The sequence below is a fragment of the Octopus bimaculoides genome, chromosome 2, assembly GCF_001194135.2.
Source record: "Octopus bimaculoides isolate UCB-OBI-ISO-001 chromosome 2, ASM119413v2, whole genome shotgun sequence".
In the NCBI taxonomy this organism is placed as follows: domain Eukaryota; kingdom Metazoa; phylum Mollusca; class Cephalopoda; order Octopoda; family Octopodidae; genus Octopus; species Octopus bimaculoides.
The window spans coordinates 27,734,716-27,743,276 of record NC_068982.1 but is presented as its reverse complement, the minus strand read 5'-3'; the positions used below and the strand labels follow the sequence as shown (position 1 = coordinate 27,743,276).

General features: G+C 36.8%; 1 long non-coding RNA gene across 1 annotated transcript in view; it reads left to right on the top strand.

Annotated features, from left to right (window-relative positions):
- The first annotated feature begins 3,038 nt into the window (after positions 1-3,038).
- Positions 3,039-8,561, top strand: part of LOC106872735 (uncharacterized) — a 9,290-nt gene continuing 3,767 nt past the window's right edge. The window contains exon 1 of the long non-coding RNA XR_001409800.2: positions 3,039-3,412. This is a non-coding gene — a long non-coding RNA (uncharacterized LOC106872735). The remainder of the gene's footprint in view (positions 3,413-8,561) is intronic.

Genomic DNA, 8,561 nt, shown 5'->3' with positions numbered 1-8,561 from the left:
AACTCTGCCAAATCAGACTGGAGCCTGGTGTTGCCATCCGGTTTCACCAGTCCTCAGTCAAATCGTCCAACCCATGCTAGCATGGAAAGCGGACGTTAAACGATGATGATGATGATGATGATGATACATATATATATATATATATATATATATATGTATAGGAGAGTATTGTAGTTCGCTTGAAGCATTGTGTATTGTTTGTAAAGAATAAAAAGTTTAGGAAGGTATAACAATGCAATATAGAACAAAAAATAGACTGCATACCTGTTGTAACTTGGTAAACTGTAGTCCGATGATATTTCGGAATTAGAATTCCTTCTTCAGATCTTATTTGCTGGAGTCATGAGGAGCAGAGGCTTGAAGTGTTTCGGATTGCAAGGCAGTGTGTCAGAGAAAATCATAATGTGGCAGGAGAGAAATGTGTTCGCTTGGATGATGGCTCACTTGCAGTTAGTGATTCTGCGAGGAAGGAGGCTTGGAAGTAACACTATGAAAGGTTGTTAAATGTAGAGAATGAATGGGAGAAGGAGAGCCTGCCTAATGTAGACCCAACAGAAGGGCCAGCTATCTGAATTGACAGTAGCTTAGTAGATAGATCAATTAAGGACATGAAAGCAGGGAAAGCCTCCAGCCCATCAGGAATCACTGCTGAGATGCTTAAAATATCTGGCGGTATAGTTAATCCGGTTGTCCACGAGAGAGTCATACGCAATGATTGCTGTAGCAACACCATAGTCAACTGCTACAAAGGAAAGAGAGTGATGCCCTAAACAGAAATAGTTACAGAGGCATCAAATTGCTGGACCAGATGATGAAAATTGCAGAAAAGGTCATAGCTCAATTAATTAGGCAGAGAATTAGTATAGATGAGATGCAGTTTGGATTTGTGCCAGAGAGAAGCACCACTGGTGCTATCATCCTGGTGAGACAACTGCAGGAGGAATACTTGGCCAAAAATAAACTTCTGTACCTGGCTTTTGTTGACATGGAGAAAGCCTTTCACAGGGTCCCTCACTCCCTTATCTGGTGGGCAATCTGGAAGCTAGGGATAGATGAGTGGTTAGTGAGAGCTGTACAAGCCATGTACAGGGATGCTGTTTGTAAGGTGAGAGTTGCTTATGAGTATAGCAAGGAGTTTAGTGTACAAGTAAGAGTCCACCATGGTTCAGTTCTTAGTCCCCTCTTATTTATCATGGTTCTCCTAGCTATAACTGAGGAATTTTGACTCGCTGCCCTTGGGAGCTCCTCTATGCCAATGACTTTGCTCTTATTGCTGAATCACTACCAGAACTAGGGAAGAAATTTCACGTATGGAACCACAATTGGAATCAAAATGCCTTAGAGTTATTTCAGAAAAGACCAAAGTATTGATAAGTAGAAAAACAGCCCAGTCACAGATCCCTTCAGGGAGATAGCTCTGCTCAATATGTAGAAAAAGTGTCAGGAGAAACTCCATAAAGTGTACTCAGAGCAAGCTATGGACACATAAGAGGTGCAGCTGTATCACTGGAAGACTAACAGAGAAAGTAGTCTTTACATATGGCAGATGTGCAGCTACATTGAACATCAGGAATGTATAAAAAATAGACTCCCTCAAATATCAGAGGGGATCCTTAGGAGTAGTAGGCACTTTCTGTTACTTAGGTGAACAAGTTAGTAGTTGGGGAGGTTGATCCGAAAGCATAGCTGCTAGAATAAGAATAGGCTGGACAAAGTTCAGAGAGCTACTACCTCTGTTAGTAATGAAGGATCTCTCCCACCCTCAGAGTGAAAGGCAGATTGTATGATGCCTGTGTATGAACAGCTATGCTGCATGACAATGAGACATGGGCGGTGACTACTGAGGATATGCAAAGGTTTGAAAGAAATGAAGGCAGTATACTCCACTGGATGCATATATGACATTGTAAGTGATTTGAGAGAAAAACTGGGTGTATGAGGTATCAAGTGTAGCGTGCAAAAGAGAAGGGTGTGCTGAGACTGCCATGTAATGCATATGAATGAAGACAGTTGAATCAAGAGGTGCCAGTCTCTAATTGTAGAGGGAACATGTAGAAGGGGTAGACCCAGGAAGACGTGGGATAAAGTGGTGAGAAAGTATCAACAAACTTTGGGACTCACAGAAGATATAACAGGGGACTGAGACTCCTGGCAGTTTGCTATGCTTGAAAAGAGACGTCAAGCTAAGTAAAACCTTGGTTGTCCTTGCATATAGGTTTGTCTCCTGCGTCCCTCTCCCGCTGAGCATTCCTAATCTTGCAGGCTCGTAGGTGCTGGTGCCACATAAAAAGCACATGTGTTGGTGCAGCATAAAAACACCCAGTACACTCTGTAAAGTGGTTGGCTTTAGGAAGGGCATCCTGCCATAGAAACCATGCCAAAATAGACAAAGAGCCTGGGCAGCGCTTCAGCTGGCCAGCTCCTGTCAAACCCATCCCAGCATGGAAAACGGACGTTAATTGATGATGATCATGATGATGTTTATGATGATTAGGAGGAGGAGGATATACATACATTTGAGAGTTAAATTCTTTAACGCATCTCGCTGTATTATAACAATAATTACGTATTTTGAAACACTATTTCAACAAAAAACATCAATATTATTCTTCTATGTATTTACCTTATATACTTCTATCTACCCCATCTACATTACTAAATAACAGTGCTCCTATTCTTTTTTACACCCTATTCTCTATTTACTTCTGTCTTTGAACTTCTAATTTTTAATTTCATATTGTTCATATATTTTTTTGTTGATATCAATCCAAATATTTCGTACACGCTGTTGTTTTTCCTTTGTCTCTACTATTTTTTTTTTATTTTCTGGGTTATTACTGTTAAGTATATGATCTTCCCATTCATTCTCTTATACCAAAATGATCTACTATTTTGTTTTTAATACTTGTCCTATCGAAAGATTATTAAAATGGTGTCATAATGTCATTATGACATCACAATATCGGTAACGTTTATTTAGAAAATGGGCTTTGATGTCAAAAAAATTTCAGTCTTTTCTCAACTTCCTTCGTGACTTAAGACTTTGGGATATGTAAGTAAGCCGCAGGGTTCACTCAAATATATAAGGATTCGTTTTATGTCAACATCACCTGTTTTTTTTTTAATGCTTATTGAGTTGCTTGATGCACTTTTGAGTTCTTGAACATGCTCTCTGACATGTTGGTCGGTACTACAACATATATTTTCAAGTTGTACGGTATCGTTTTACTACCATATGCGTCTTAAACAGGCTTTTCCTTTTCTGGGGTGAGCCAGTGTGACATTCCAAACGAAAACATGCTTCATACTCGATGCATTCATATAGAATATTCTATTGTACACACGTGAATGTGAAGAGAATGTGACATTAGAATAGTGATTTACAAAATATCATAACTATGAAATAAACTAGGTAAGTCTTTTAATTAAATATACGTTTGTTGCTTTTAAAATATTTGAGAATATTTTCCGTCTATTACTTGTATAAAGTAAAATCGTTTCTTAATTAGTTGCAAATACGGCTACGTCTTTGGCTACAAGTGTGTATGCATCTGAGTGTGTTTGTATTTGAATGCTTGTCGAAATCCTCTCTCACACATCTAATGTATACACAAAATACACCAGAGACAACTAGCGGGCATCTACGTGGTAGCTAGACATAGTACGTATTTCAAGGAAATTTCTTTCGAACCTCAAACCATTATTTTATGTAGATATCTATGCCTGAGCAAACTAAGGACCTATCACCTGAAGTCAAGATATCACGGATGTTTTCGGTTCTGTCACAGATTTTGAAATTTCAAATTAAGTAAAAAATATTCAAATTTGGTATATTGATGCAATTTTTCACTTTTTAACCCGGATTTTCAGTGCTTTTTGAACGAACCTGACCATCAAAACTGTCCGAAATCACTCGTTCACTAAACATACTACTCAGTCAAAGCGAAACTGTAAAAGTACATATTTTTCTGGAAGATGCCCATACCAGAGAAGCATCTGAATTTGTGTCACACATCATTATAAAGGCTATAGAAAACAGATTTAATCGGCATGAATTTAGTATTAAATCCATCTCGCTTAGAAGGTGAAATTTATATTCGATTCAATTTAAATGTGAAATTTGTTTTTTTGCTGTTTTGTTTTTGGTGGTGGTGGTGGGGTTCCATGAATATGAACAAATAAGAACAATAAAACCCTCGGAAGTCAATCGTTCTTTAGATAAGCCACCCCTTCTAAGTGAAACGCGTGTAATTGTAAAAAAAATTACCATGATTGGTTGCAAACTGGCGAAACAAGTACATCACTCAACAGTTGATTTTTTTTTTTAAAGAGAAATTCAACTTCAATGTTTATTAATGTACCTCCCAGAAAAATACCAACACCAGACAGTAATTTACTAATTTTGTGTTTATAAATGGTTTACTGCAATTCTCTATTATGTCTAGCAATATTTCCTGCAAATGTCAAAGCTGATGATGTACAAGTGCCCATACGCTCCATTTAGTTTTGCTTCACAGGGAACTAACGATCAGTTTCCTGTGAAGTTTTCTTTCTTTCGCTTGTACTCTTTTTCTACTATTATTGTGTGATTAAGTTCGTTTTGCAACGATGTGGATTCAGGTTCGTTTCCACTGAAACCCCAATATATATAAACACACACGTGTGTGACCACTTCGCCGTTTGACAACCGGTGTCGGTTTGTCTATATTTCCGTGACTTAGCGGTTCGGCAAATGGTATCAGAGAATACCAGACTGTATTTTAAAAAATACAGTGGTCCCGGTGCGCACAATCGCGCTAGCGAGTCGTGACTAGTCGATCCTACGACTACCTAGCGCGAGTGCGCATCATGCGCATAAATAGTTGTGATACCAAAATACACCCTGGAAGAACGTAAAACGACCTTTTAAAAGTAAGATGGGGGAAGATTCAACAAAAAAAAAAATGATCTACTTTGTGTTTTATTTACTTTAGGATCGACTAGTCACGACTAGCTAGCGCGGATGCGCGAGTGTGCGCACCTGGCCCACTCTTTTTGAATAGTACCTCGATTTGTTCAACTAGAAGCCCTCAAGAAGCCGCTCCAGCATGCCCACAGTCCAATGTTTAAAATAAACAAAAGATATAGCTATATAAGGTATTACATCGAAAATAGTTTAGTTAACTTCAAGATCACGTGAGAAACTATTTTAACCAATGAAATTGAAGCGCGCCAAACGGTCACTTGCCTGGGGAACCTTCTCATTAGCCATAAATAGTCAGTTGCCAGAGATCAGCTAAGCATTCTTAGAGCTTACAGTGATCGTTGATGATGTCAGACAGCGAAGATATCAAGAAACCCGTCAAGCCAAATTTAGCCAGATCGAAAAACAAGAAAGTAAAGAGAAAGGAGAGCTATTCCAATTACATCTATAAGGTTATGAAACAGGTCCATCCTGATACTGGAATATCCAACAAAACCATGATCATCATGAACAGCTTCGTTAACGATTTGTTCGAGAGAATCGCTGTCGAAGCCAGTCGTTTGGCTCACTACAACAGACGTTCGACCATCAGTAGTCGAGAAATCCAAACTGCCGTCCGGCTTTTGATTCCTGGCCAATTGGCCAAACACGCAATGTCAGAGGGTACGAAGGCAATTACTAAATACACTAACAGCGAATAAACACTTGCTATAGTAATTTCTCTACCGACGGCCCTTTTTAGGGCCAAATATATTTTCATGAAAGTTTGTCTCAACGAGTAACAATGGTATGCAACCATAGAATATTTATTCACCTGACATTCTCAGAGAATCTCTTACCATACATAGAGACATTACAGAGTAGGGTATGATAGGTCCTATTTCATTCACAAATTTTGTTCAGAACATTACTCTTATATTCCACGCAATCGAGGTAGACTCAGCTTTAATCTTTTTAATACTATGAAATTAACGTACTACTCATGTAATGCAGTCGATTGTATCCTCCCATAAAATATATCAATATATCAAATTATCTCTGGCGCGTCGAGAAAGACTGGTGTGATGGCACCTGAATTAAGCAGCTATTCAGAATGTTTAATGTTGCTTCCAAGGAGTATTTTAAAACTAGTTGTGCTGAAGTGTAGGGAAGTCAGCATCTCCTAGGTTTTTGGTGCTTATGGAGTCGGCTTCTTCAGCTTCCACTTTTTAAACACCCTCTGTCGATGCTGGCCTGTACCAAAACAAGTTCAAATTGTACGGTTTTGCTACACCGCCGTATGTTTGGATTTAAGATTAACTATCGTAATAAGGAATAATTTTCGAAAATATTTTATTTGAAGAGTAGAATAATTTTCAAGACAAGACTGCTTTCGGGCCGAGACAAATGTAGAAGAATGATAGTCCTTTCAAAATTCTGACATTCGCAGGCCTTTCGCTGTCTATGGGGGATTCGGGTCGACATACCAGTTGAATCCTTGGCCATTGTATATATATTTATATTACCTATATAAACACATGTAATTTTACGATACGTACATACGAGTATGTGAATTGAATTTAGTTGCCATATTGTGACGTCAGTTAAGTTAATTCGGAAAATCTTATAAATTGGGCTTTGAATTAAAACAAAATTCATTCTATTCTCACCGTGGGCTGCCAAGTTCACTCAAATATCTAGACTCGTGTTGTGTCAGCATCACCTAAGTTTTTGGTGCTTATGGAGTCGGCTTTTTCAGCTTCCACTTCTTAGTCGATGCTGGTCTGTACCAAAACATAAATTCAAATTGTACGGTTTTGCTACACCACCGTATTCGTCTTAATAAAGCTCATCCACTTCTGGTTGATGCCTGTGTAGTTTCAACCAAAAATAGTCGATATATTCATATAGAATATTTTATTGTACACACTTGTGTACCAGAAAAGCTCTTGTGACATTATACATTTCTGTGGAACGTTTTGTCGTCGTTATGTCATCACGCCAAAATGTCAATTTCCAAATCCTGTTTTCTGATTGGGCAAAAGTTTTCAAACTTTAAACTTTTGTAGCATTTTCTAAAAGTTTTCGGGAACAAGTGAATAGCGTGAAAAATTACATCAATATTGCAAATTTTAAAATTTCAAAAAGTGACGCCAAATAGAAAAGATCCCTCTTTTACTTAGTAATGTTTCTATGTATGATTGGAGATCTGCTTTCGGAATACCTTCGTCTACACCGTCACTAACCTTCAGTTATTTTCTAAAAACAAAACGTGCCATCATGGCCATTCGTACATGTATGCTGATCAACAACCAGCAGACGAGACTTGGAGCTATCGACATGGGATTCCTCTATGTGGTTGCTCAGCATGCTAGAAATAACAGCCAAATTACACATACTACTAATACACTATAAAACAAAGGATACATCAAGCAATATAATTTTTTTAAAATACAAACCTACGCGTCTAGAATTTTAAAAAAATGTTGCTGCGAAAATCTGAGGATAAATTGCTGAATCAGAAAAATAGTCATATAAAAATTGGAAAACAATTTCAGATAAATACAATAGTTACATATCATTGCTACTCATTAAAAGATAAACTTTCGTGAAAATATATTTGGCCCTGAAAAGGGCCGTACATTCAAGGAAGTACAGTACCAAGTATTTATTCGCTGCTAGTGTATTTGCTAACTACTTTCGTACCTTCAGATAGTGCGTGTTTGTCTTTAAGTGTACCAAATGCGACATTGCGTTTAATGAATTGAAGATGCCTATTCTGCAACCGATAAATCTAGCGTGTGTAACAGTGCTTAAATAATAAAATCTATAATTTCATAACTAAAAAACCGTTACTTAGTAAAACTATTAGACTTTCTATTCTAAACATTCTCTTTTCTTCGTCCAGAAATTGTAGCCATACATAACAAGTCTACAGTAATATCCTTATGTTTAGCGCAATCATCGTAGACTGCACTTTTAAACTTTGAAATAAAATTGAAGTATTATACTGTAGTCAATTATACCCTTCCTTAATATTTGTGACAATATCAGAAATCATTTCTGGTAAGTGGAGACTGCCATGTTGGCCTGCGATTGAATTAACTTTTCAATAAAGCAAACTATCTCTTCCAATGTATTTTTTTTTTAAGACTGGTTGTTACGGATTATTCATTTTATCGAAGCTAATATGCAATGCAATATTTTCAGTTTCTTTTATTTCTTTGAAGAGTAGATAATATCTAGGGATTCGAAGAAAAAATTTTGCATGTTGGGACAAGACTCCTATCATTGCCCAAGAGAGATGCTCCTTTCAAAACTCAAATTTATTATATATATATAATAATATTAGGGATAAAAATCCAAATTTACAGGTTAAAACTCAATTAAATTCAATTTATCAAAAATTAAAATTAAATTAAGTTTCACAGTATATAATATATAAATATATAATTTAGAGAAAAGAACCAAAGTTCATAAACTCATCCATGAAAATCCACAGTCACATATAGAAAAATTATTATTTTAATGATTATTACTTTGTATTTTATTATAGTTCTTTTTAGTGTATTTACTTATTAAATTTTTCTATGTGACTGGATTTTCATGAACATTGGTT